This window comes from Schistocerca piceifrons, unplaced genomic scaffold, assembly GCF_021461385.2.
Source record: "Schistocerca piceifrons isolate TAMUIC-IGC-003096 unplaced genomic scaffold, iqSchPice1.1 HiC_scaffold_668, whole genome shotgun sequence".
Lineage (NCBI taxonomy): Eukaryota > Metazoa > Arthropoda > Insecta > Orthoptera > Acrididae > Schistocerca > Schistocerca piceifrons.
Genome location: NW_025728913.1, coordinates 1 through 24321, shown reverse-complemented (window position 1 = coordinate 24321; position 24321 = coordinate 1). Strand labels below are relative to the sequence as shown.

General features: G+C 53.1%; 49 non-coding genes across 49 annotated transcripts; all 49 read left to right on the top strand.

Annotated features, from left to right (window-relative positions):
- Nucleotides 1-243: 243 nt before the first annotated feature.
- Nucleotides 244-315, top strand: Trnah-gug. The gene has a single exon. It is a non-coding gene; the product is annotated as a tRNA-His (tRNA).
- Nucleotides 316-602: 287 nt separating this feature from the next.
- On the top strand, nucleotides 603-684 carry Trnal-aag. The gene has a single exon. It is a non-coding gene; the product is annotated as a tRNA-Leu (tRNA).
- Nucleotides 685-764: 80 nt separating this feature from the next.
- Trnal-cag lies at nucleotides 765-846 on the top strand. The gene has a single exon. It is a non-coding gene; the product is annotated as a tRNA-Leu (tRNA).
- A 278-nt stretch (nucleotides 847-1124) lies between these two features.
- On the top strand, nucleotides 1125-1196 carry Trnae-cuc. The gene has a single exon. It is a non-coding gene; the product is annotated as a tRNA-Glu (tRNA).
- Nucleotides 1197-1581: 385 nt separating this feature from the next.
- Nucleotides 1582-1652, top strand: Trnah-gug. Its single transcript has one exon. It is a non-coding gene; the product is annotated as a tRNA-His (tRNA).
- Nucleotides 1653-1938: 286 nt separating this feature from the next.
- Trnal-aag lies at nucleotides 1939-2020 on the top strand. Its single transcript has one exon. It is a non-coding gene; the product is annotated as a tRNA-Leu (tRNA).
- An 80-nt stretch (nucleotides 2021-2100) lies between these two features.
- Nucleotides 2101-2182, top strand: Trnal-cag. Its single transcript has one exon. It is a non-coding gene; the product is annotated as a tRNA-Leu (tRNA).
- A 278-nt stretch (nucleotides 2183-2460) lies between these two features.
- On the top strand, nucleotides 2461-2532 carry Trnae-cuc. Its single transcript has one exon. It is a non-coding gene; the product is annotated as a tRNA-Glu (tRNA).
- A 382-nt stretch (nucleotides 2533-2914) lies between these two features.
- Nucleotides 2915-2986, top strand: Trnah-gug. The gene has a single exon. It is a non-coding gene; the product is annotated as a tRNA-His (tRNA).
- A 448-nt stretch (nucleotides 2987-3434) lies between these two features.
- On the top strand, nucleotides 3435-3515 carry Trnal-cag. Its single transcript has one exon. It is a non-coding gene; the product is annotated as a tRNA-Leu (tRNA).
- Nucleotides 3516-3797: 282 nt separating this feature from the next.
- On the top strand, nucleotides 3798-3869 carry Trnae-cuc. Its single transcript has one exon. It is a non-coding gene; the product is annotated as a tRNA-Glu (tRNA).
- A 382-nt stretch (nucleotides 3870-4251) lies between these two features.
- On the top strand, nucleotides 4252-4324 carry Trnah-gug. Its single transcript has one exon. It is a non-coding gene; the product is annotated as a tRNA-His (tRNA).
- A 288-nt stretch (nucleotides 4325-4612) lies between these two features.
- On the top strand, nucleotides 4613-4695 carry Trnal-aag. Its single transcript has one exon. It is a non-coding gene; the product is annotated as a tRNA-Leu (tRNA).
- Nucleotides 4696-4776: 81 nt separating this feature from the next.
- Trnal-cag lies at nucleotides 4777-4858 on the top strand. Its single transcript has one exon. It is a non-coding gene; the product is annotated as a tRNA-Leu (tRNA).
- Nucleotides 4859-5136: 278 nt separating this feature from the next.
- On the top strand, nucleotides 5137-5208 carry Trnae-cuc. The gene has a single exon. It is a non-coding gene; the product is annotated as a tRNA-Glu (tRNA).
- Nucleotides 5209-5593: 385 nt separating this feature from the next.
- On the top strand, nucleotides 5594-5665 carry Trnah-gug. Its single transcript has one exon. It is a non-coding gene; the product is annotated as a tRNA-His (tRNA).
- Nucleotides 5666-5953: 288 nt separating this feature from the next.
- Trnal-aag lies at nucleotides 5954-6036 on the top strand. The gene has a single exon. It is a non-coding gene; the product is annotated as a tRNA-Leu (tRNA).
- An 81-nt stretch (nucleotides 6037-6117) lies between these two features.
- On the top strand, nucleotides 6118-6200 carry Trnal-cag. Its single transcript has one exon. It is a non-coding gene; the product is annotated as a tRNA-Leu (tRNA).
- A 279-nt stretch (nucleotides 6201-6479) lies between these two features.
- Trnae-cuc lies at nucleotides 6480-6551 on the top strand. The gene has a single exon. It is a non-coding gene; the product is annotated as a tRNA-Glu (tRNA).
- A 382-nt stretch (nucleotides 6552-6933) lies between these two features.
- Nucleotides 6934-7005, top strand: Trnah-gug. Its single transcript has one exon. It is a non-coding gene; the product is annotated as a tRNA-His (tRNA).
- An 809-nt stretch (nucleotides 7006-7814) lies between these two features.
- On the top strand, nucleotides 7815-7885 carry Trnae-cuc. The gene has a single exon. It is a non-coding gene; the product is annotated as a tRNA-Glu (tRNA).
- Nucleotides 7886-8269: 384 nt separating this feature from the next.
- Nucleotides 8270-8341, top strand: Trnah-gug. Its single transcript has one exon. It is a non-coding gene; the product is annotated as a tRNA-His (tRNA).
- Nucleotides 8342-8628: 287 nt separating this feature from the next.
- Trnal-aag lies at nucleotides 8629-8710 on the top strand. The gene has a single exon. It is a non-coding gene; the product is annotated as a tRNA-Leu (tRNA).
- Nucleotides 8711-8790: 80 nt separating this feature from the next.
- Nucleotides 8791-8873, top strand: Trnal-cag. Its single transcript has one exon. It is a non-coding gene; the product is annotated as a tRNA-Leu (tRNA).
- Nucleotides 8874-9152: 279 nt separating this feature from the next.
- Nucleotides 9153-9225, top strand: Trnae-cuc. The gene has a single exon. It is a non-coding gene; the product is annotated as a tRNA-Glu (tRNA).
- Nucleotides 9226-9608: 383 nt separating this feature from the next.
- Nucleotides 9609-9680, top strand: Trnah-gug. The gene has a single exon. It is a non-coding gene; the product is annotated as a tRNA-His (tRNA).
- Nucleotides 9681-9968: 288 nt separating this feature from the next.
- Trnal-aag lies at nucleotides 9969-10050 on the top strand. Its single transcript has one exon. It is a non-coding gene; the product is annotated as a tRNA-Leu (tRNA).
- An 80-nt stretch (nucleotides 10051-10130) lies between these two features.
- Nucleotides 10131-10212, top strand: Trnal-cag. The gene has a single exon. It is a non-coding gene; the product is annotated as a tRNA-Leu (tRNA).
- A 279-nt stretch (nucleotides 10213-10491) lies between these two features.
- Trnae-uuc lies at nucleotides 10492-10562 on the top strand. Its single transcript has one exon. It is a non-coding gene; the product is annotated as a tRNA-Glu (tRNA).
- Nucleotides 10563-11546: 984 nt separating this feature from the next.
- Trnal-cag lies at nucleotides 11547-11629 on the top strand. The gene has a single exon. It is a non-coding gene; the product is annotated as a tRNA-Leu (tRNA).
- Nucleotides 11630-17992: 6363 nt separating this feature from the next.
- On the top strand, nucleotides 17993-18064 carry Trnap-ugg. Its single transcript has one exon. It is a non-coding gene; the product is annotated as a tRNA-Pro (tRNA).
- Nucleotides 18065-18351: 287 nt separating this feature from the next.
- Nucleotides 18352-18434, top strand: Trnal-aag. Its single transcript has one exon. It is a non-coding gene; the product is annotated as a tRNA-Leu (tRNA).
- An 80-nt stretch (nucleotides 18435-18514) lies between these two features.
- On the top strand, nucleotides 18515-18596 carry Trnal-cag. Its single transcript has one exon. It is a non-coding gene; the product is annotated as a tRNA-Leu (tRNA).
- A 278-nt stretch (nucleotides 18597-18874) lies between these two features.
- On the top strand, nucleotides 18875-18947 carry Trnae-cuc. Its single transcript has one exon. It is a non-coding gene; the product is annotated as a tRNA-Glu (tRNA).
- A 382-nt stretch (nucleotides 18948-19329) lies between these two features.
- Nucleotides 19330-19400, top strand: Trnah-gug. Its single transcript has one exon. It is a non-coding gene; the product is annotated as a tRNA-His (tRNA).
- Nucleotides 19401-19851: 451 nt separating this feature from the next.
- Trnal-cag lies at nucleotides 19852-19932 on the top strand. Its single transcript has one exon. It is a non-coding gene; the product is annotated as a tRNA-Leu (tRNA).
- A 278-nt stretch (nucleotides 19933-20210) lies between these two features.
- On the top strand, nucleotides 20211-20283 carry Trnae-cuc. Its single transcript has one exon. It is a non-coding gene; the product is annotated as a tRNA-Glu (tRNA).
- Nucleotides 20284-20667: 384 nt separating this feature from the next.
- On the top strand, nucleotides 20668-20740 carry Trnah-gug. Its single transcript has one exon. It is a non-coding gene; the product is annotated as a tRNA-His (tRNA).
- A 288-nt stretch (nucleotides 20741-21028) lies between these two features.
- On the top strand, nucleotides 21029-21110 carry Trnal-aag. The gene has a single exon. It is a non-coding gene; the product is annotated as a tRNA-Leu (tRNA).
- An 81-nt stretch (nucleotides 21111-21191) lies between these two features.
- Trnal-cag lies at nucleotides 21192-21273 on the top strand. Its single transcript has one exon. It is a non-coding gene; the product is annotated as a tRNA-Leu (tRNA).
- A 280-nt stretch (nucleotides 21274-21553) lies between these two features.
- Trnae-cuc lies at nucleotides 21554-21627 on the top strand. The gene has a single exon. It is a non-coding gene; the product is annotated as a tRNA-Glu (tRNA).
- Nucleotides 21628-22016: 389 nt separating this feature from the next.
- Trnah-gug lies at nucleotides 22017-22090 on the top strand. The gene has a single exon. It is a non-coding gene; the product is annotated as a tRNA-His (tRNA).
- Nucleotides 22091-22378: 288 nt separating this feature from the next.
- On the top strand, nucleotides 22379-22460 carry Trnal-aag. The gene has a single exon. It is a non-coding gene; the product is annotated as a tRNA-Leu (tRNA).
- An 81-nt stretch (nucleotides 22461-22541) lies between these two features.
- Trnal-cag lies at nucleotides 22542-22623 on the top strand. The gene has a single exon. It is a non-coding gene; the product is annotated as a tRNA-Leu (tRNA).
- A 278-nt stretch (nucleotides 22624-22901) lies between these two features.
- Nucleotides 22902-22973, top strand: Trnae-cuc. The gene has a single exon. It is a non-coding gene; the product is annotated as a tRNA-Glu (tRNA).
- A 381-nt stretch (nucleotides 22974-23354) lies between these two features.
- Trnah-gug lies at nucleotides 23355-23426 on the top strand. Its single transcript has one exon. It is a non-coding gene; the product is annotated as a tRNA-His (tRNA).
- Nucleotides 23427-23713: 287 nt separating this feature from the next.
- Trnal-aag lies at nucleotides 23714-23797 on the top strand. The gene has a single exon. It is a non-coding gene; the product is annotated as a tRNA-Leu (tRNA).
- Nucleotides 23798-23875: 78 nt separating this feature from the next.
- Trnal-cag lies at nucleotides 23876-23960 on the top strand. Its single transcript has one exon. It is a non-coding gene; the product is annotated as a tRNA-Leu (tRNA).
- A 277-nt stretch (nucleotides 23961-24237) lies between these two features.
- Nucleotides 24238-24309, top strand: Trnae-cuc. Its single transcript has one exon. It is a non-coding gene; the product is annotated as a tRNA-Glu (tRNA).
- Nucleotides 24310-24321: the final 12 nt, after the last annotated feature.

Genomic DNA, 24321 nt, shown 5'->3' with positions numbered 1-24321 from the left:
CTTATCGAGGCACCTACCTGTGGTCAACAGAGCTGGAGGACTGCAAGACATTGCCACGGGGGTTGAATGCAGCTAACCACACTGCTTAGTGTCCTAACAGCGCAGACACGTTCGCTTGCCAGTATACATGTAATGGAGACCGCGTCTGACACAGCTGTGGGGAGACACAGTGGTGTGTGGGCTGAGCTTTGCTGTGCATCGCCACTTGCAGTCGCGAGAACTGCTCTCGGCGGTGCTTCCGTGGCCGTGATCGTCTAGTGGTTAGGACATTGCGTTGTGGCCGCAATAACCCAGGTTCGAATCCTGGTCACGGCAAATTTTAAAGTTTTGCCTTGCTGTCGCTGCAGTGACGATTGTGACTCAGTGTTTGAAATCACAGTGCCCTCTTCATTTTTCACTCATGTTCCGCAGGCTGCAGGTGGCACTACCAGTTCATTATCAACACGCAATGCCGCCGCACCAGAGCGCGGGCAGCTGCCTGTGTAGTTAATCTCTATTCGAAAAGGGCAGTTGTTTGAGGTGCAATGGATGAGCAGCCAGTTGCAGCAGAACAGGGAGCTGTGTCGCGCACTGTTTCCACAAAAGCGAAGAACACTGACGCAGGTAGCGTGGCCGAGCGGTCTAAGGCGCTGGTTTAAGGCACCAGTCTCTTCGGAGGCGTGGGTTCGAATCCCACCGCTGCCAATTTTTACTTCTCGTTTTTGTGCCATTGCGGTGTGGTCTCGTGGGTAAGAACGCAGCTCCTGTGACCGCCGTGGCGCGTAGGTAGCGTGGCCGAGCGGTCTAAGGCGCTGGTTTCAGGCACCAGTCTCTTCGGAGGCGTGGGTTCGAATCCCACCGCTGCCAATGTTTTCTGTCTCGGAAGCCGTAGCACTGATTACCCGCGACGAAAACAGCGCGGCAAGCCGTGAGCGTCTCTTTCTTAAATTGTCGTAGCAGCACAGTGCGTGGTGCAACGACAGGATTCACAGGCGCAGTTTGGTGTCACGATTGCTGGCGTTCGTCTCCACGAAATGTGTCCAGAGCACGACGTTCTATAAGGTGGAAACGCTAATTTTTGCCGTTGTCGTCAAGTAGATTGTGTATAGCTTGCTGTGTTCGCAGGAGGAGCCCTGGCGTCGTTATCCGGTGTGGTCTAGTGGCTAGGATACCTGGCTCTCACCCAGGAGGCCCGGGTTCGATTCCCGGTACCGGAAATGTGCGCATTTTGTTGCTCCTCTTATGCGACTTGTCCCGACTTAGCTCGACTGACGCTCCGCTGACGCTTGCAGAAAACTACGTTAAGTACGATTCGTGGTGACAAGTGACGGCGAGAGCGATGCGACATGTATCCACCTCTTATCGAGGCACCTACCTGTGGTCAACAGAGCTGGAGGACTGCAAGACATTGCCACGGGGGTTGAATGCAGCTAACCACACTGCTTAGTGTCCTAACAGCGCAGACACGTTCGCTTGCCAGTATACATGTAATGGAGACCCGCGTCTGACACAGCTGTGGGGAGACACAGTGGTGTGTGGGCTGAGCTTTGCTGTGCATCGCCACTTGCAGTCGCGAGAACTGCTCTCGGCGGTGCTTCCGTGGCCGTGATCGTCTAGTGGTTAGGACATTGCGTTGTGGCCGCAATAACCAGGTTCGAATCCTGGTCACGGCAAATTTTAAAGTTTTGCCTTGCTGTCGCTGCAGTGACGATTGTGACTCAGTGTTTGAAATCACAGTGCCCTCTTCATTTTTCACTCATGTTCCGCAGGCTGCAGGTGGCACTACCAGTTCATTATCAACACGCAATGCCGCCGCACCAGAGCGCGGGCAGCTGCCTGTGTAGTTAATCTCTATTCGAAAAGGGCAGTTGTTTGAGGTGCATGGATGAGCAGCCAGTTGCAGCAGAACAGGGAGCTGTGTCGCGCACTGTTTCCACAAAAGCGAAGAACACTGACGCAGGTAGCGTGGCCGAGCGGTCTAAGGCGCTGGTTTAAGGCACCAGTCTCTTCGGAGGCGTGGGTTCGAATCCCACCGCTGCCAATTTTTACTTCTCGTTTTTGTGCCATTGCGGTGTGGTCTCGTGGGTAAGAACGCAGCTCCTGTGACCGCCGTGGCGCGTAGGTAGCGTGGCCGAGCGGTCTAAGGCGCTGGTTTCAGGCACCAGTCTCTTCGGAGGCGTGGGTTCGAATCCCACCGCTGCCAATGTTTTCTGTCTCGGAAGCCGTAGCACTGATTACCCGCGACGAAAACAGCGCGGCAAGCCGTGAGCGTCCTCTTTCTTAAATGGTCGTAGCAGCACAGTGCGTGGTGCAACGACAGGATTCACAGGCGCAGTTTGGTGTCACGATTGCTGGCGTTCGTCTCCACGAAATGTGTCCAGAGCACGACGTTCTATAAGGTGGAAACGCTAATTTTTGCCGTTGTCGTCAAGTAGATTGTGTATAGCTTGCTGTGTTCGCAGGAGGAGCCTGGCGTCGTTATCCGGTGTGGTCTAGTGGCTAGGATACCTGGCTCTCACCCAGGAGGCCCGGGTTCGATTCCCGGTACCGGAAATGCGCATTTTGTTGCTCCTCTTATGCGACTTGTCCCGACTTAGCTCGACTGACGCTCCGCTGACGCTTGCAGAAAACTACGTTAAGTACGATTCGTGGTGACAAGTGACGGCGAGAGCGATGCGACATGTATCCACCTCTTATCGAGGCACCTACCTGTGGTCAACAGAGCTGGAGGACTGCAAGACATTGCCACGGGGGTTGAATGCAGCTAACCACACTGCTTAGTGTCCTAACAGCGCAGACACGTTCGCTTGCCAGTATACATGTAATGGAGACCGCGTCTGACACAGCTGTGGGGAGACACAGTGGTGTGTGGGCTGAGCTTTGCTGTGCATCGCCACTTGCAGTCGCGAGAACTGCTCTCGGCGGTGCTTCCGTGGCCGTGATCGTCTAGTGGTTAGGACATTGCGTTGTGGCCGCAATAACCCAGGTTCGAATCCTGGTCACGGCAAATTTTAAAGTTTTGCCTTGCTGTCGCTGCAGTGACGATTGTGACTCAGTGTTTGAAATCACAGTGCCCTCTTCATTTTTCACTCATGTTCCGCAGGCTGCAGGTGGCACTACCAGTTCATTATCAACACGCAATGCCGCCGCACCAGAGCGCGGGCAGCTGCCTGTGTAGTTAATCTCTATTCGAAAAGGGCAGTTGTTTGAGGTGCAATGGATGAGCAGCCAGTTGCAGCAGAACAGGGAGCTGTGTCGCGCACTGTTTCCACAAAAGCGAAGAACACTGACGCAGGTAGCGTGGCCGAGCGGGTCTAAGGCGCTGGTTTAAGGCACCAGTCTCTCGGAGGCGTGGGTTCGAATCCACCGCTGCCAATTTTTACTTCTCGTTTTTGTGCCATTGCGGTGTGGTCTCGTGGGTAAGAACGCAGCTCCTGTGACCGCCGTGGCGCGTAGGTAGCGTGGCCGAGCGGTCTAAGCGCTGGTTTCAGGCACCAGTCTCTTCGGAGGCGTGGGTTCGAATCCCACCGCTGCCAATGTTTTCTGTCCTCGGAAGCCGTAGCACTGATTACCCGCGACGAAAACAGCGCGGCAAGCCGTGAGCGTCTCTTTCTTAAATTGTCGTAGCAGCACAGTGCGTGGTGCAACGACAGGATTCACAGGCGCAGTTTGGTGTCACGATTGCTGGCGTTCGTCTCCACGAAATGTGTCCAGAGCACGACGTTCTATAAGGTGGAAACGCTAATTTTTGCCGTTGTCGTCAAGTAGATTGTGGTATAGCTTGCTGTGTTCGCAGGAGGAGCCCCTGGCGTCCGTTATCCGGTGTGGTCTAGTGGCTAGGATACCTGGCTCTCACCCAGGAGGCCCGGGTTCGATTCCCGGTACCGGAAATGCGCATTTTGTTGCTCCTCTTATGCGACTTGTCCCGACTTAGCTCGACTGACGCTCCGCTGACGCTTGCAGAAAACTACGTTAAGTACGATTCGTGGTGACAAGTGACGGCGAGAGCGATGCGACATGTATCCACCTCTTATCGAGGCACCTACCTGTGGTCAACAGAGCTGGAGGACTGCAAGACATTGCCACGGGGGTTGAATGCAGCTAACCACACTGCTTAGTGTCCTAACAGCGCAGACACGTTCGCTTGCCAGTATACATGTAATGGAGACCGCGTCTGACACAGCTGTGGGGAGACACAGTGGTGTGTGGGCTGAGCTTTGCTGTGCATCGCCACTTGCAGTCGCGAGAACTGCTCTCGGCGGTGCTTCCGTGGCCGTGATCGTCTAGTGGTTAGGAACATTGCGTTGTGGCCGCAATAACCCAGGTTCGAATCCTGGTCACGGCAAATTTTAAAGTTTTGCCCTTGCTGTCGCTGCAGTGACGATTGTGACTCAGTGTTTGAAATCACAGTGCCCTCTTCATTTTTCACTCATGTTCCGCAGGCTGCAGGTGGCACTACCAGTTCATTATCAACACGCAATGCCGCCGCACCAGAGCGCGGGCAGCTGCCTGTGTAGTTAATCTCTATTCGAAAAGGGCAGTTGTTTGAGGTGCAATGGATGAGCAGCCAGTTGCAGCAGAACAGGGAGCTGTGTCGCGCACTGTTTCCACAAAAGCGAAGAACACTGACGCAGGTAGCGTGGCCGAGCGGGTCTAAGGCGCTGGTTTAAGGCACCAGTCTCTTCGGAGGCGTGGGTTCGAATCCCACCGCTGCCAATTTTTACTTCTCGTTTTTGTGCCATTGCGGTGTGGTCTCGTGGGTAAGAACGCAGCTCCTGTGACCGCCGTGGGCGCGTAGGTAGCGTGGCCGAGCGGTCTAAGGCGCTGGTTTCAGGCACCAGTCTCTTCGGAGGCGTGGGTTCGAATCCCACCGCTGCCAATGTTTTCTGTCTCGGAAGCCGTAGCACTGATTACCCGCGACGAAAACAGCGCGGCAAGCCGTGAGCGTCTCTTTCTTAAATTGTCGTAGCAGCACAGTGCGTGGTGCAACGACAGGATTCACAGGCGCAGTTTGGTGTCACGATTGCTGGCGTTCGTCTCCACGAAATGTGTCCAGAGCACGACGTTCTATAAGGTGGAAACGCTAATTTTTGCCGTTGTCGTCAAGTAGATTGTGTATAGCTTGCTGTGTTCGCAGGAGGAGCCCTGGCGTCGTTATCCGGTGTGGTCTAGTGGCTAGGATACCTGGCTCTCACCCAGGAGGCCCGGGTTCGATTCCCGGTACCGGAAATGCGCATTTTGTTGCTCCTCTTATGCGACTTGTCCCGACTTAGCTCGACTGACGCTCCGCTGACGCTTGCAGAAAACTACGTTAAGTACGATTCGTGGTGACAAGTGACGGCGAGAGCGATGCGACATGTATCCACCTCTTATCGAGGCACCTACCTGTGGTCAACAGAGCTGGAGGACCTGCAAGACATTGCCACGGGGGTTGAATGCAGCTAACCACACTGCTTAGTGTCCTAACAGCGCAGACACGTTCGCTTGCCAGTATACATGTAATGGAGACCGCGTCTGACACAGCTGTGGGGAGACACAGTGGTGTGTGGGGCTGAGCTTTGCTGTGCATCGCCACTTGCAAGTCGCGAGAACTGCTCTCGGCGGTGCTTCCGTGGCCGTGATCGTCTAGTGGTTAGGACATTGCGTTGTGGCCGCAATAACCCAGGTTCGAATCCTGGTCACGGCAAATTTTAAAGTTTTGCCTTGCTGTCGCTGCAGTGACGATTGTGGACTCAGTGTTTGAAATCACAGTGCCCTCTTCATTTTTCACTCATGTTCCGCAGGCTGCAGGTGGCACTACCAGTTCATTATCAACACGCAATGCCGCCGCACCAGAGCGCGGGCAGCTGCCTGTGTAGTTAATCTCTATTCGAAAAGGGCAGTTGTTTGAGGTGCAATGGATGAGCAGCCAGTTGCAGCAGAACAGGGAGCTGTGTCGCGCACTGTTTCCACAAAAGCGAAGAACACTGACGCAGGTAGCGTGGCCGAGCGGTCTAAGGCGCTGGTTTAAGGCACCAGTCCTCTTCGGAGGCGTGGTTTCGAATCCCACCGCTGCCAATTTTTACTTCTCGTTTTTGTGCCATTGCGGTGTGGTCTCGTGGGTAAGAACGCAGCTCCTGTGACCGCCCGTGGCGCGTAGGTAGCGTGGCCGAGCGGTCTAAGGCGCTGGTTTCAGGCACCCAGTCTCTTCGGAGGCGTGGGTTCGAATCCCACCGCTGCCAATGTTTTCTGTCTCGGAAGCCGTAGCACTGATTACCCGCGACGAAAACAGCGCGGCAAGCCGTGAGCGTCTCTTTCTTAAATTGTCGTAGCAGCACAGTGCGTGGTGCAACGACAGGATTCACAGGCGCAGTTTGGTGTCACGATTGCTGGCGTTCGTCTCCACGAAATGTGTCCAGAGCACGACGTTCTATAAGGTGGAAACGCTAATTTTTGCCGTTGTCGTCAAGTAGATTGTGTATAGCTTGCTGTGTTCGCAGGAGGAGCCCTGGCGTCCGTTATCCGGTGTGGTCTAGTGGCTAGGATACCTGGCTCTCACCCAGGAGGCCCGGGTTCGATTCCCGGTACCGGAAATGCGCATTTTGTTGCTCCTCTTATGCGACTTGTCCCGACTTAGCTCGACTGACGCTCCGCTGACGCTTGCAGAAAACTACGTTAAGTACGATTCGTGGTGACAAGTGACGGCGAGAGCGATGCGACATGTATCCACCTCTTATCGAGGCACCTACCTGTGGTCAACAGAGCTGGAGGACTGCAAGACATTGCCACGGGGGTTGAATGCAGCTAACCACACTGCTTAGTGTCCTAACAGCGCAGACACGTTCGCTTGCCAGTATACATGTAATGGAGACCGCGTCTGACACAGCTGTGGGGAGACACAGTGGTGTGTGGGCTGAGCTTTGCTGTGCATCGCCACTTGCAGTCGCGAGAACTGCTCTCGGCGGTGCTTCCGTGGCCGTGATCGTCTAGTGGTTAGGACATTGCGTTGTGGCCGCAATAACCCAGGTTCGAATCCTGGTCACGGCAAATTTTAAAGTTTTGCCTTGCTGTCGCTGCAGTGACGATTGTGACTCAGTGTTTGAAATCACAGTGCCCTCTTCATTTTTCACTCATGTTCCGCAGGCTGCAGGTGGCACTACCAGTTCATTATCAACACGCAATGCCGCCGCACCAGAGCGCGGGCAGCTGCCTGTGTAGTTAATCTCTATTCGAAAAGGGCAGTTGTTTGAGGTGCAATGGATGAGCAGCCAGTTGCAGCAGAACAGGGAGCTGTGTCGCGCACTGTTTCCACAAAAGCGAAGAACACTGACGCAGGTAGCGTGGCCGAGCGGTCTAAGGCGCTGGTTAGCCATCCGACCAGTCTCGGAGGCGTGGGTTCGAATCCCACCGCTGCCAATTTTTACTTCTCGTTTTTGTGCCATTGCGGTGTGGTCTCGTGGGTAAGAACGCAGCTCCTGTGACCGCCGTGGCGCGTAGGTAGCGTGGCCGAGCGGGTCTAAGGCGCTGGTTTCAGGCACCAGTCTCTTCGGAGGCGTGGTTCGAATCCCACCGCTGCCAATGTTTTCTGTCTCGGAAGCCGTAGCACTGATTACCCCGCGACGAAAACAGCGCGGCAAGCCGTGAGCGTCTCTTTCTTAAATTGTCGTAGCAGCACAGTGCGTGGTGCAACGACAGGATTCACAGGCGCAGTTTGGTGTCACGATTGCTGGCGTTCGTCTCCACGAAATGTGTCCAGAGCACGACGTTCTATAAGGTGGAAACGCTAATTTTTGCCGTGTCGTCAAGTAGATTGTGTATAGCTTGCTGTGTTCGCAGGAGGAGCCCTGGCGTCGTTATCCGGTGTGGTCTAGTGGCTAGGATACCTGGCTCTCACCCAGGAGGCCCGGGTTCGATTCCGGTACCGGAAATGCGCATTTTGTTGCTCCTCTTATGCGACTTGTCCCGACTTAGCTCGACTGACGCTCCGCTGACGCTTGCAGAAAAACTACGTTAAGTACGATTCGTGGTGACAAGTGACGGCGAGAGCGATGCGACATGTATCCACCTCTTATCGAGGCACCTACCTGTGGTCAACAGAGCTGGAGGACTGCAAGACATTGCCACGGGGGTTGAATGCAGCTAACCACACTGCTTAGTGTCCTAACAGCGCAGACAACGTTCGCTTGCCAGTATACATGTAATGGAGACCGCGTCTGACACAGCTGTGGGGAGACACAGTGGTGTGTGGGCTGAGCTTTGCTGTGCATCGCCACTTGCAGTCGCGAGAACTGCTCTCGGCGGTGCTTCCGTGGCCGTGATCGTCTAGTGGTTAGGACATTGCGTTGTGGCCGCAATAACCCAGGTTCGAATCCTGGTCACGGCAAATTTTAAAGTTTTGCCTTGCTGTCGCTGCAGTGACGATTGTGACTCAGTGTTTGAAATCACAGTGCCCTCTTCATTTTTCACTCATGTTCCGCAGGCTGCAGGTGGCACTACCAGTTCATTATCAACACGCAATGCCGCCGCACCAGAGCGCGGGCAGCTGCCTGTGTAGTTAATCTCTATTCGAAAAGGGCAGTTGTTTGAGGTGCAATGGATGAGCAGCCAGTTGCAGCAGAACAGGGAGCTGTGTCGCGCACTGTTTCCACAAAAGCGAAGAACACTGACGCAGGTAGCGTGGCCGAGCGGTCTAAGGCGCTGGTTTAAGGCACCAGTCTCTTCGGAGGCGTGGGTTCGAATCCCACCGCTGCCAATTTTTACTTCTCGTTTTTGTGCCATTGCGGTGTGGTCTCGTGGGTAAGAACGCAGCTCCTGTGACCGCCGTGGCGCGTAGGTAGCGTGGCCGAGCGGTCTAAGGCGCTGGTTTCAGGCACCAGTCCTCTTCGGAGGCGTGGGTTCGAATCCCACCGCTGCCAATGTTTTCTGTCTCGGAAGCCGTAGCACTGATTACCCGCGACGAAAACAGCGCGGCAAGCCGTGAGCGTCTCTTTCTTAAATTGTCGTAGCAGCACAGTGCGTGGTGCAACGACAGGATTCACAGGCGCAGTTTGGTGTCACGATTGCTGGCGTTCGTCTCCACGAAATGTGTCCAGAGCACGACGTTCTATAAGGTGGAAAACGCTAATTTTTGCCGTTGTCGTCAAGTAGATTGTGTATAGCTTGCTGTGTTCGCAGGAGGAGCCCTGGCGTCGTTATCCGGTGTGGTCTAGTGGCTAGGGATACCTGGCTCTCACCCAGGAGGCCCGGGTTCGATTCCCGGTACCGGAAATGCGCATTTTGTTGCTCCTCTTATGCGACTTGTCCCCGACTTAGCTCGACTGACGCTCCGCTGACGCTTGCAGAAAACTACGTTAAGTACGATTCGTGGTGACAAGTGACGGCGAGAGCGATGCGACATGTATCCACCTCTTATCGAGGCACCTACCTGTGGTCAACAGAGCTGGAGGACTGCAAGACATTGCCACGGGGGTTGAATGCAGCTAACCACACTGCTTAGTGTCCTAACAGCGCAGACACGTTCGCTTGCCAGTATACATGTAATGGAGACCGCGTCTGACACAGCTGTGGGGAGACACAGTGGTGTGTGGGCTGAGCTTTGCTGTGCATCGCCACTTGCAGTCGCGAGAACTGCTCTCGGCGGTGCTTCCGTGGCCGTGATCGTCTAGTGGTTAGGACATTGCGTTGTGGCCGCAATAACCCAGGTTCGAATCCTGGTCACGGCAAATTTTAAAGTTTTGCCTTGCTGTCGCTGCAGTGACGATTGTGACTCAGTGTTTGAAATCACAGTGCCCTCTTCATTTTTCACTCATGTTCCGCAGGCTGCAAGGTGGCACTACCAGTTCATTATCAACACGCAATGCCCGCGCACCAGAGCGCGGGCAGCTGCCTGTGTAGTTAATCTCTATTCGAAAAGGGCAGTTGTTTGAGGTGCAATGGATGAGCAGCCAGTTGCAGCAGAACAGGGAGCTGTGTCGCGCACTGTTTCCACAAAAGCGAAGAACACTGACGCAGGTAGCGTGGCCGAGCGGTCTAAGGCGCTGGTTTAAGGCACCAGTCTCTTCGGAGGCGTGGGTTCGAATCCCACCGCTGCCAATTTTTACTTCTCGTTTTTGTGCCATTGCGGTGTGGTCTCGTGGGTAAGAACGCAGCTCCTGTGACCGCCGTGGCGCGTAGGTAGCGTGGCCGAGCGGTCTAAGGCGCTGGTTTCAGGCACCAGTCTCTTCGGAGGCGTGGGTTCGAATCCCACCGCTGCCAATGTTTTCTGTCTCGGAAGCCGTAGCAACTGATTACCCGCGACGAAAACAGCGCGGCAAGCCGTGAGCGTCTCTTTCTTAAATTGTCGTAGCAGCACAGTGCGTGGTGCAACGACAGGATTCACAGGCGCAGTTTGGTGTCACGATTGCTGGCGTTCGTCTCCACGAAATGTGTCCAGAGCACGACGTTCTATAAGGTGGAAACGCTAATTTTTGCCGTTGTCGTCAAGTAGATTGTGTATAGCTTGCTGTGTTCGCAGGAGGAGCCCTGGCGTCGTTATCCGGTGTGGTCTAGTGGCTAGGATACCTGGCCTTCACCCAGGAGGCCGGGTTCGATTCCCGGTACCGGAAATGCGCATTTTGTTGCTCCTCTTATGCGACTTGTCCCGACTTAGCTCGACTGACGCTCCGCTGACGCTTGCAGAAAACTACGTTAAGTACGATTCGTGGTGACAAGTGACGGCGAGAGCGATGCGACATGTATCCACCCTCTTATCGAGGCACCTACCTGTGGTCAACAGAGCTGGAGGACTGCAAGACATTGCCACGGGGTTGAATGCAGCTAACCACACTGCTTAGTGTCCTAACAGCGCAGACACGTTCGCTTGCCAGTATACATGTAATGGAGACCGCGTCTGACACAGCTGTGGGGAGACACAGTGGTGTGTGGGCTGAGCTTTGCTGTGCATCGCCACTTGCAGTCGCGAGAACTGCTCTCGGCGGTGCTTCCGTGGCCGTGATCGTCTAGTGGTTTGGACTCGCATTCGGGAGGAGCACGGTTCAATCCCGTCTCCGGCCATCCTGATAGCCGGCACGGTAGCTCAGCGTGTTCGGTCAGAGGCCTGTGTGCTCTCTGCAATAAAAAAACTGAGTCAAGGATTCAACGATCAACTTTAACGGATGTCTTGTGACGTCCCGCCCAGACCACAACACGCAACGAACTATATCGAACAAATGAAAAAAAAAAAAAGAAAAAAAAAAAAAAAAAGTGGTTAGGACAATTGCGTTGTGGCCGCAATAACCCAGGTTCCCAATCCTGGTCACGGCAAATTTTAAAGTTTTGCTTGCTGTCGCTGCAGTGACGATTGTGACTCAGTGTTTGAAATCACAGTGCCCTCTTCATTTTTCACTCATGTTCCGCAGGCTGCAGGTGGCACTACCAGTTCATTATCAACACGCAATGCCGCCGCACCAGGAGCGCGGGCAGCTGCCTGTGTAGTTAATCTCTATTCGAAAAGGGCAGTTGTTTGAGGTGCAATGGATGAGCAGCCAGTTGCAGCAGAACAGGGAGCTGTGTCGCGCACTGTTTCCACAAAAGCGAAGAACACTGACGCAGGTAGCGTGGCCGAGCGGTCTAAGGCGCTGGTTTCAGGGCACCAGTCTCTTCGGAGGCGTGGGTTCGAATCCCACCGCTGCCAATGTTTTCTGTCTCGGAAGCCGTAGCACTGATTACCCGCGACGAAACAGCGCCGGCAAGCCGTGAGCGTCCTCTTTCTTAAATTGTCGTAGCAGCACAGTGCGTGGTGCAACGACAGGATTCACAGGCGCAGTTTGGTGTCACGATTGCTGGCGTTCAGTCTCCACGAAATGTGTCCAGAGCACGACGTTCTATAAGGTGGAAACGCTAATTTTTGCCGGTTGTCGTCAAGTAGATTGTGTATAGCTTGCTGTGTTCGGTTCGCAGGAGGAGCCCTGGCGTCGTTATCCGGTGTGGTACTAGTGGCCTCAGTTCCGCTTTAGACGCCGTGCAGTGTGGGACGTGCCTAGTCATCCGCTCCGCCGTAGCGTTACGTATAGTGGACTATCGTTGTTTACGTGTTGTGTTGCAACTTCTGTGAGTGTTTCTCCGTCGTTGTTTCGTACCTTTTGTTACTTTCTGTCCTTATTTCAGTGTGTTGTGTGTAGCGGTTTCGACGCCTATTTGAAAATGTCGTCCCCAGGGTTATTCCTCGTCAGGCTACAGTTAGTTTTACTTTCGACAAGTCAACCCGCAATGTGCAACCTAGTTCCCTTGAGATACATGATTGGTTGTAGATACCTTTGGTGTACATTCGGATCAGGTGCACACTGCTTATTTTGATACCGAACTGTATGTTTTCTTTGTTAAGTTCATGGACCCACTTCAGGTTGATAAATTCTTTCTAAATATGGTCATCAAGTTCTCTTTCGGCAATCGGGATGATTCTGTAAGTACCGTTCTGCTTTCCAATGCTTCCATCACGTATACCAATGTTCGTGTTTACAACCTTCCACCGGAGGTGGATAATGTCTATCTTAAGGAGGGTCTACAGAAGTATGGTGATGTAAAGAGCATTCGCCTTGAACGCTGGGTCAAGCCAACATCGCCTGCAATGTTACAGTGGTATTTCGTTCAGTCGAAATGCACATTAAGCAGAATATTCCATCTCACCTGCAGATCGGTGGATATCGTGTCCATGTAACATATAGTGGTCAGGTTGGCACCTGTTTTTTGTGCAATGAAAGTGGGTCACGTGCGTACTGACTGTCCGCGGAGGGTTTTTGTTTTTAAAAAATTCTCTCGAACAGCGTCGCAAGTTAACGGTCGCTGACCTCGTTGCAGGTGGTTCTGCTCTTGGTGTAGCACAGTCCAGTGGTAGTAGCGCCCCGCCACAGGTTTTGCGCACCCCTGACACAGAATTTCCTCCTTTGCGTGCTAAATCTGATGTTGTTCCGTCTGTCCCTCAGGTGGGTGTGCCACTTTTGAATAATAAGAGGCGTCGCCCCACACGATGGAAATAGTACGGATGAGGATCTCCCTGAGATGCCCCAGTCCGAGGCGACCGGCATCCTCCGAGCCACTGTGTACTGTAGCTGCTCCCTGCCCTCCTGAGGGTAGCGGTTCCGGTGGCGGCTGCTGGCCCCCCCTCCGGCCTCCGACGCAGCTTCTCTCGAGTCGGGACGTCGGTCGGGGCCTGTTGGCGCCGTCTTCCAAACCGACTTCGATGTCACAACAAGTGGAGCCGCGACAACTTCCTGCTTCGCTGCCCCATACCTCTGCCAGCGGAGCTGCTCCGCTTCCTTCCAACTCTGCGGCCTCGGACCTTCCTGCTCACGTTTCGCCTCCGTGCAGTCCATGTTTGCCGGAAGCTAGTGCAGGTGTTGACCATTCCGTTTCGTCGGATGTTTCCGCCGCGACCCCGGATCCGCATGTGACGGCGCGGGTGGTGTCGGATACAGAACTTGACCCTCCTACGTCACCGGCGGCTGAAGCTTCCTTGCCCGTCAGCCGACGCAAAGTTACGCGTTCAGCCGAACGTTAATGCTGTTCGTAAAAAAACCGAAACGTAAGGGATCCCGCGGAAACGGGTGTAGCACTCCCCCTCCCTCGGATGCCTCCGTCACCCCTGGTATGGACTGTGACGCTGGTGCGTCGGTGTAGGTGATTTGTTTTCTCGCTTTTCTGTCTATGGTTCAAGCATACACCTTTCTTACCTTAAATGTTAACCGTATGAGTCGCGACGTTCGCATTGCCTCTTTGCGGCAGTTTATTTACGACGCCTGTGCGGACGTAGTGTTTTGCAGGAAGTGTTGTTTTTCTGATCTCTCTCTACCTGGATTTCAAACTGCTTTTAATGTCGCGCCGGAATATTCAACAGGAACTGCTCTTTTCTCTCGAGAGGGCATCCTATTACTGACATTGAATTCCTTGACTCTGGCCGTGGGATTGGTTGTCGTCTTTTTGATCTCCCGCTCGTTGTTTTGTATGCCCCTCTGGTTCGGGTCACACTGTGGCTCGATCGCGCTTTTATAATGAAGAGCTTATTTATCTTTTGCGCCCAGAGTCCTCGGAGTCTCCTGCTCGGAGGCGATTTTAATTGTGTTTTACGCCTGCAGACCAGTCCCCCAATTTTAATTATTGCCGTGATTTACATGACTTAGTTCGTACGATGCATCTGCGTGATGTTTGGGAACACAAATATCCAACCCTGGTGAAATATACGTTTTTTACCGGGTCTCATGCAGTAGACTCGACAGATTCTATTTATCTGATTTTTTATGTGATAAAATTCTTTCTGTCGATGTTATTCCTACTAGTTTTTCTGACCATTTGTGCTTTTACTGCAACTGTAAATCCTAGTCACCAACCTGCAAAACTTTATCGTTCCAGTGGATGTTAAATGTTTCCCACCTTGCCGACAGTGCTATGGATGATGTTATAAGTGGCGTGTGGGAGCGATGTCTTCGCTCTGTCCCGCGATACCCCTCCTTGCTGGTTTGGTGGACTGCGTTTGCCAAGCCCAAGATTCGTCAGACTTTGATTTTTTACTGTGCTGCAAGGGCGCGTGATTTTAAGAACACGTATGAATATTTACTACTCTGTCCTGCGTGAACTATATGTCGCGGCGGGTACCTCTCCACTGCGGATCCATGATGTTCGTCGTATTAAAGCCAAGCTCTTGAGCCTTAAACGACGACAGATGGATGGTCTGCGAGTTAAGTCGAAACCTCACTCTCTTGTTGAAGGTGAGCTGACATCCTTGTACCACCTGCTACGGCATCAGACTCGTCGTCGTCGCTCCTTCATCTCTTCTCTTACGGTGGATGATGGACGACAGCTTATTGCACAGGAGGAAATGGTTCGTGCTCTTCATCAGTATTATACTAGTCTATATTCTGCCGATGATTCTGGTGAGTCCTCTTTCGGATGATGTCCTTGGGGGATCTAACTGCGACGATCGCGCCTGACGCGAACGGCGAATTTTCTCGGGAGTTCCAGGTAGATGATGTTTTCGATTTATTGCTCGCTCTCCGTCCAGTAAATCGCCGGGTCCAGACGGCCTGCCTAAAGAATTTTATCTCGTTTTTGGCCTCTTTTGGGTGCATTTTTACGCAGATTTTAATGAGATTGTCAGGGGGGTGGATGTGCCTGCCGATTTTAAAGTAGGGAAAATTGTTTTAATTCCGAAGTCCTCTGGTCGTTTATCTGCTGCAATCTTCGTCCGCTCACATTGCTGAACTTTGACTACAAGACAGCTGCTAGAGCGCTCAATAGCCGGTTGTCTTCTCTGCTTCGGGGTGTGATTGGTGCACATCAATGTTGTTTTTCATGGATAGATCTATTCTGACACCAGTAGCCGAATATCGGGATGTTGTCTCGGTTGCGGCGGTTACAAACGTACATTGTGCCTTTGCCTTCCTTGATTTTTACAAGGCTTTTGATCACGTCAGTCATGTGTTTTTAGATCATGTTTTAGGTACAATAGGTTTAACGCTTCATCACGTGGTGTTCTTGGCAATTTGTATAGGGAATAACAGCTCGGGTGTCAGTCAATGGGCAGCTGACGCCGCCCATTGCTATCCGCCGCGGAGTGCCTCAGGGTAGTCCGCTCTCTATGTCTTTATTCGTATTGTCCCTGGAACCGCTGCTTCGGACTATTGCTCTCAAGCTTCAGGGTATGTCCCTCTCTGGTGGGAAGCTCTCTGTTAAGGCATATGCGGATGATGTCGTTGTTTCCTCCGTCCTAACGTGATGATATCCGGTTGTTGAAAGGGGCAGTTGATGCATACTGTCGTGTCTCTGGAGCGCGTCCTCAATCAGGGTAAATGTAAGTTCCTTGATATTCGAGGATTTCGCGATGCTGATGTCCCTTGGCCACTTTTGTCGATCGCCATACGTCCCTTGGGGATTATCATTGATCGGTGTCCTCTAAAAATGGCGGCTCTCAATTGGAAATCTGTCACCGAGAAGATACAGGGGGCTCTGATGGTCCATGAGCAGCGCTCTGCTACCATTTTGCAAAAAGTCAGAATTTTAGACACCTACGTTCTATGTAAAGCTTATTATGTTGCTCAGCTGTTCCCACTTCCATGATGGTGGCGAAAAGGTTGCGCCACTTGTCTAGCAGGTTTATATGGAAGGGCCATCTATTCAAGTTACGTTACGAGGTTATGACGAAAACGCGTATCTCCCGGAGGCTTGGGCCTCTCTGACATTACTCGCAAGGCGTCTGCTTTGTACGTCCGCCGAACGACTCTAATTGTTACGCAAGAAGAGACTTCAATTACATCCAGGCTTTTTACTGTTGTGCGTCCGGCGAGCCTTGCTCCACCTGTCGATGTCGGACGGCTAAATATAAGCTGAAACACATTCGGGAGTTTTACATTGCGGTGAGTTACCTCGGTGACGTCTTCTTGCGGCGACCGGTGCCAACGACCAAGGCTTGATTGCCGCTGGGAGGGGCTGGCCGGTCCCCAATCCAATAGAACTGGCGTCTCCAGCTGTGTCCTGGAGGAACGTCTGGAAGAATGTTAGTCTGCCGATCCACTCTATGGCCGTGGCGTCCACGTGTATAGGGTAATAAATATTTGAGTTCCCACCAATGTACGACTGCACCGTATTGGTCATTCTGACACGGACACCTGTACTCGGTGTGGTCTCCTGGATACCCTTGAACATCGATTCACCTGCTGTGGGCACCTTGCCAATTGGCGTTGGCTCAGGAAACAACTTGCTTTTGTCTACAGGTCTGCTGAAGCCGCTTATACTATTGACATCATCGTCCGGGCCCGATTCCTCCTTTTTTCCGCGACACGAAGCTCCATACAGTCATGTGGTTGATTGGACATTTCGTACATTTTGTCATCAGTTGTCATGAAGACGATGGACACCTAGCATTTCGGCAGTACATGCTTACTGCTTACTGGCAGCGCTTGCGATTGCCAGGCCTCCGTGATGATTTTGCAAATATGCTTAGCCTGACATTTGAAAGAGAGGGTGTTGGCTAAGGGACACCCTGTGTGAGCCATTTTCTTTTATACTGTTTCGGGATTTACCGCCTTGGTGTATGTTTCTTCTTTACATCCAGGACTGAAGATTTTCGTGGACCTTTAGGGCGCTCAAGAAAAACAAACGAGCGACCACGAACCGAGACAGTAGGGGATAATACTACGCCCTTGTACAGGTTGCCTTTCGGAAACAGGACGGTGGAGTCGTCGTGGCCAGGCCTCGGGCTTCTGACCCTGCCCACTTTGCTTCCGCAGGCCTGGAATCTCACTGTCACCTCTAACTTTACACAATGATAAAAAAATATGAATTAATTATGCACTCCCAGTATATCAAAAATTGAGGTACAAATCCACCCTTTGCTGTTTGCATTAGAAACCAATTATATCTTCTTTTTATTTAAGTGTGTGTGTGGTGTAGTCTGTCTGTGTGTTGTGATGTGTGTTGTGTGTGTGTGTGTGTGTGTCTGTGTGTGTTCCCTTTGGACTTAAAAGAATGCTGTAAAAAAAAAAAAAAAAAAAAAAAGTCGGTAGAGCATTAGGCTTTTAACCTAAGGGTCCAGGGTGAAAAAAAAAAAAAAAAAAAAAAAAAAAAAGTGGCTAGGATACCTGGCTCTCACCCAGGAGGCCCGGGTTCGATTCCGGTACCGGAAATGCGCATTTTGTTGCTCCTCTTATGCGACTTGTCCCGACTTAGCTCGACTGACGCTCCCGCTGACGCTTGCAGAAAACTACGTTAAGTACGATTCGTGGTGACAAGTGACGGCGAGAGCGATGCGACATGTATCCACCTCTTATCGAGGCACCTACCTGTGGTCAACAGAGCTGGAGGACTGCAAGACATTGCCACGGGGGTTGAAAGCAGCTAACCACACTGCTTAGTGTCCTAACAGCGCAGACACGTTCGCTTGCACAGTATACATGTAATGGAGACCGCGTCTGACACAGCTGTGGGGAGACACAGTGGTGTGTGGGCTGAGCTTTGCTGTGCATCGCCACTTGCAGTCGCGAGAACTGCTCTCGGCGGTGCTTCCGTGGCCGTGATCGTCTAGTGGTTAGGACATTGCGTGTGGGCCGCAATAACCCAGGTTCGAATCCTGGTCACGGCAAATTTTTAAAGTTTTGCCTTGCTGTCGCTGCAGTGACGATTGTGACTCAGTGTTTGAAATCACAGTGCCCTCTTCATTTTTCACTCATGTCCGCAGGCTGCAGGTGGCACTACCAGTTCATTATCAACACGCAATGCCGCCGCACCAGAGCGCGGGCAGCTGCCTGTGTAGTTAATCTCTATTCGAAAAGGCAGTTGTTTGAGGTGCAATGGATGAGCAGCCAGTTGCAGCAGAACAGGGAGCTGTGTCGCGCACTGTTTTCCACAAAAGCGAAGAACACTGACGCAGGTAGCGTGGCCGAGCGGTCTAAGGCGCTGGTTTAAGGCACCAGTCTCTTCGGAGGCGTGGGGTTCGAATCCCACCGCTGCCAATTTTTACTTCTCGTTTTTGTGCCATTGCGGTGTGGTCTCGTGGGTAAGAACGCAGCTCCTGTGACCGCCGTGGCGCGTAGGTAGCGTGGCCGAGCGGTCTAAGGCGCTGGTTTCAGGCACCAGTCTCTTCGGAGGCGTGGGTTCGAATCCCACCGCTGCCAATGTTTTCTGTCTCGGAAGCCGTAGCACTGATTACCCGCGACGAAAACAGCGCGGCAAGCCGTGAGCGTCTCTTTCTTAAATTGTCGTAGCAGCACAGTGCGTGGTGCAACGACAGGATTCACAGGCGCAGTTTGGGTGTCACGATTGCTGGCGTTCGTCTCCACGAAATGTGTCAGAGCACGACGTTCTATAAGGTGGAAAACGCTAATTTTTGCCGTTGTCGTCAAGTAGATTGTGTATAGCTTGCTGTGTTCGCAGGAGGAGCCTGGCGTCGTTATCCGGTGTGGTCTAGTGGCTAGGATACCTGGCTCTCACCCCAGGAGGCACGGGTTCGATTCCCGGTACCGGAAATGCGCATTTTGTTTGCTCCTCTTATGCGACTTGTCCCGACTTAGCTCGACTGACGCTCCGCTGACGCTTGCAGAAAACTACGTTAAGTACGATTCGTGGTGACAAGTGACGGCGAGAGCGATGCGACATGTATCCACCTCTTATCGAGGCACCTACCTGTGGTCAACAGAGCTGGAGGACTGCAAGACATTGCCACGGGGGTTGAATGCAGCTAACCACACTGCTTAGTGTCCTAACAGCGCAGACACGTTCGCTTGCCAGTATACATGTAATGGAGACGCGTCTGACACAGCTGTGGGGAGACACAGTGGTGTGTGGGCTGAGCTTTGCTGTGCATCGCCACTTGCAGTCGCGAGAACTGCTCTCGGCGGTGCTTCCGTGGCCGTGATCGTCTAGTGGTTAGGACATTGCGTTGTGGCCGCAATACCCAGGTTCGAATCCTGGTCACGGCAAATTTTAAAGTTTTGCCTTGCTGTCGCTGCAGTGACGATTGTGACTCAGTGTTTGAAATCACAGTGCCCTCTTCATTTTTCACTCATGTTCCGCAGGCTGCAGGTGGCACTACCAGTTCATTATCAACACGCAATGCCGCCGCACCAGAGCGCGGGCAGCTGCCTGTGTAGTTAATCTCTATTCGAAAAGGGCAGTTGTTTGAGGTGCAATGGATGAGCAGCCAGTTGCAGCAGAACAGGGGAGCTGTGTCGCGCACTGTTTCACAAAAGCGAAGAACACCTGACGCAGGTAGGCTGGCCGAGCGGTCTAAGGCGCTGGTTTAAGGCACCAGTCTCTTCGGAGGCGTGGGTTCGAATCCCACCAGCTGCCAATTTTTACTTCTCGTTTTTGTGCCATTGCGGTGTGGTCTCGTGGGTAAGAACGCAGCTCCTGTGACCGCCGTGGCGCGTAGGTAGCGTGCCGAGCGGTCTAAGGCGCTGGTTTCAGGCACCAGTCTCTTCGGAGGCGTGGGTTCGAATCCCACCGCTGCCAATGTTTTCTGTCTCGGAAGCCGTAGCACTGATTACCCGCGACGAAAACAGCGCGGCAAGCCGTGAGCGTCTCTTTCTTAAATTGTCGTAGCAGCACAGTGGCGTGGTGCAACGACAGGATTCACAGGCGCAGTTTGGTGTCACGATTGCTGGCGTTCGTCTCCACGAAATGTGTCCAGAGCACGACGTTCTATAAGGTGAAACGCTAATTTTTGCCGTTGTCGTCAAGTAGATTGTGTATAGCTTTCTGTGTTCGCAGGAGGAGCCCTGGCGTCGTTATCCGGTGTGGTCTAGTGGCTAGGATACCTGGCTCTCACCCAGGAGGCCCGGGTTCGATTCCCCGGTACCGGAAATGCGCATTTTGTTGCTCCTCTTATGCGACTTGTCCCGACTTAGCTCGACTGACGCTCCGCTGACGCTTGCAGAAAACTACGTTAAGTACGATTCGTGGTGACAAGTGACGGCGAGAGCGATGCGACATGTATCCACCTCTTATCGAGGCACCTACCTGTGGTCAACAGAGCTGGAGGACTGCAAGACATTGCCACGGGGGTTGAATGCAGCTAACCACACTGCTTAGTGTCCTAACAGCGCAGACACGTTCGCTTGCCAGTATACATGTAATGGAGACCGCGTCCTGACACAGCTGTGGGGAGGACACAGTGGTGTGTGGGCTGAGCTTTGCTGTGCATCGCCACTTGCAGTCGCGAGAACTGCTCTCGGCGGTGCTTCCGTGGCACGTGATCGTCTAGTGGTTAGGACATTGCGTTGTGGCCGCAATAACCCAGGTTCGAATCCTGGTCACGGCAAATTTTAAGTTTTGCCTTGCTGTCGCTGGCAGTGACGATTGTGACTCAGTGTTTGAAATCACAGTGCCCTCTTCATTTTTCACTCATGTTCCGCAGGCTGCAGGTGGCACTACCAGTTCATTATCAACACGCAATGCCGCCGCACCAGAGCGCGCGGCAGCTGTCTTGTAGTTAATCTCTATTCGAAAAGGGCAGTTGTTTGAGGTGCAATGGAATGAGCAGCCAGTTGCAGCAGAACAGGGAGCTGTGTCGCGCACTGTTTCCACAAAAGCGAAGAACACTGACGCAGGTAGCGTGGCCGAGCGGTCTAAGGCGCTGGTTTAAGGCACCAGTCTCTTCGGAGGCGTGGGTTCGAATCCCACCGCTGCCAAGTTTTTACTTCTCGTTTTTGTGCCATTGCGGTGTGGTCTCGTGGGTAAGAACGCAGCTCCTGTGACCGCCGTGGCGCGTAGGTAGCGTGGCCGAGCGGTCTAAGGCGCTGGTTTCAGGCACCAGTCTCTTCGGAGGCGTGGGTTCGAATCCCACCGCTGCCAATGTTTTCTGTCTCGGACAGCCGTAGCACTGATTACCCGCGACGAAAACAGCGCGGCAAGCCGTGAGCGTCTCTTTCTTAAATTGTCGTAGCAGCACAGTGCGTGGTGCAACGACAGGATTCACAGGCGCAGTTTGGTGTCACGATTGCTGGCGTTCGTCTCCACGAAATGTGTCCAGAGCACGACGTTCTATAAGGTGGAAACGCTAATTTTTGCCGTTGTCGTACAAGTAGATTGTGTATAGCTTGCTGTGTTCGCAGGAGGAGCCCTGGCGTCGTTATCCGGTGTGGTCTAGTGGCTAGGATACCTGGCTCTCACCCAGGAGTGCCCGGGTTCGATTCCCCGGTACCGGAAATGCGCATTTTGTTGCTCCTCTTATGCGACTTGTCCCGACTTAGCTCGACTGACGCTCCGCTGACGCTTGCAGAAAACTACGTTAAGTACGATTCTGTGGTGACAAGTGACGGCGAGGAGCGATGCGACCATGTATCCACCTCTTATCGAGGCCACCTACCTGTGGTCAACAGAGCTGGAGGACTGCAAGACATTGCCATGGGGGTTGAATGCAGCTAACCACACTGCTTAGTGTCCTAACAGCGCAGACACGTTCGCTTGCCAGTTATACATGTAATGGAGACCGCGTCTGACACAGCTGTGGGGGAGACACAGTGGTGTGTGGGCTGAGCTTTGCTGTGCATCGCCACTTGCAGGTCGCGAGAACTGCTCTCGGCGGTGCTTCCGTGGCCGTGATCGTCTAGTGGTTAGGACATTGCGTTGTGGCCGCACAATAACCCAGGTTCGAATCCTGGTCACGGCAAATTTTAAAGTTTTGCCTTGCTGTCGCTGCAGTGACGATTGTGACTCAGTGTTTGAAATCACAGTGCCCTCTTCAATTTTTCACTCATGTTCCGCAGGCTGCAGGTGGCACTACCAGTTCATTATCAACACGCAATGCCGCCGCACCAGAGCGCGGGCAGCTGCCTGTGTAGTTAATCTCTATTCGAAAAGGGCAGTTGTTTGAGGTGCAATGGATGAGCAGCCAGTTGCAGCAGAACAGGGAGCTGTGTCGCGCACTGTTTCCACAAAAGCGAAGAACACTGACGCAGGTAGCGTGGCCGAGCGGTCTAAGGCGCTGGTTTAAGGCACCAGTCTCTTCGGAGGCGTGGGTTCGAATCCCACCGCTGCCAATTTTTACTTCTCGTTTTTGTGCCATTGCGGTGTGGTCTCGTGGGTAAGAACGCAGCTCCTGTGACCGCCGTGCGTCGGTAGGTAGCGTGGCCGAGCGGTCTAAGGCGCTGGTTTCAGGCACCAGTCTCTTCGGAGGCGTGGGTTCGAATCCCACCGCTGCCAATGTTTTCTGTCTCGGAAGCCGTAGCACTGATTACCCGCGACGAAAACAGCGCGCAAGCCGTGAGCGTCTCTTTCTTAAATTGTCGTAGCAGCAACAGTGCGTGGTGCAACGACAGGATTCACAGGCGCAGTTTGGTGTCACGATTGCTGGCGTTCGTCTCCACGAAATGTGTCCAGAGCACGACGTTCTATAGGTGGAAACGCTAATTTTTGCCGTTGTCGTCAAGTAGATTGTGTATAGCTTGCTGTGTTCGCAGGAGGAGCCCTGGACGTCGTTATCCGGTGTGGTCTAGTGGCTAGGATACCTGGCTCTCACCCAGGAGGCCCGGGTTCGATTCCCGGTACCGAAATGCGCATTTTGTTGCTCCTCTTATGCGACTTGTCCCGACTTAGCTCGACTGACGCTCCGCTGACGCTTGCAGAAAACTACGTTAAGTACGATTCGTGGTGACAAGTGACGGCGAGAGCGATGCGACATGTATCCACCTCTTATCGAGGCACCTACCTGTGGTCAACAGAGCTGGAGGACTGCAAGACATTGCCACGGGGGTTGAATGCAGCTACACACACTGCTTAGTGTCCTAACAGCGCAGACACGTTCGCTTGCCAGTATACATGTAATGGAGACCGCGTCTGACACAGCTGTGGGGAGACACAGTGGTGTGTGGGCTGAGCTTTGCTGTGCATCGCCACTTGCAGTCGCGAGAACTGCTCTCGGCGGTGCTTCCGTGGCCGTGATCGTCTAGTGGTTAGGACATTGCGTTGTGGCCGCAATAACCCAGGTTCGAATCCTGGTCACGGCAAATTTTAAAGTTTTGCCTTGCTGTCGCTGCAGTGACGATGTGACTCAGTGTTTGAAATCACAGTGCCCTCTTCATTTTTCACTCATGTTCCGCAGGCTGCAGGTGGCACTACCAGTTTCATTATCAACACGCAATGCCGCCGCACCAGAGCGCGGGCAGCTGCCTGTGTAGTTAATCTCTATTCGAAAAGGGCAGTTGTTTGAGGTGCAATGGATGAGCAGCCAGTTGCAGCAGAACAGGGAGCTGTGTCGCGCACTGTTTCCACAAAAGCGAAGAACACTGACGCAGGTAGCGTGGCCGAGCGGTCTAAGGCGCTGGTTTAAGGCACCAGTCCTCTTCGGAGGCGTGGGTTTCGAATCCCACCGCTGCCAATTTTACTTCTCGTTTTTGTGCCATTGCGGTGTGGTCTCGTGGGTAAGAACGCAGCTCCTGTGACCGCCGTGGCGCGTAGGTAGCGTGGCCGAGCGGTCTAAGGCGCTGGTTTCAGGCACCAGTCCTCTTCGGAAGGCGTGGGTTCGAATCCCACCGTGCCCAATGTTTTCTGTCTCGGAAGCCGTAGCACTGATTACCCGCGACGAAAACAGCGCGGCAAGCCGTGAGCGTCTCTTCTTAAATTGTCGTAGCAGCACAGTGCGTGGTGCAACGACAGGATTCACAGGCGCAGTTTGGTGTCACGATTGCTGGCGTTCGTCTCCACGAAATGTGTCCAGAGCACGACGTTCTATAAGGTGGAAACGCTAATTTTTGCCGTTGTCGTCAAGTAGATTGTGTATAGCTTGCTGTGTTCGCAGGAGGAGCCCTGGCGTCGTTATCCGGTGTGGTCTAGTGGCTAGGATACCTGGCTCTCACCCAGGAGGCCCGGGTTCGATTCCCGGTACCGGAAATGCGCATTTTG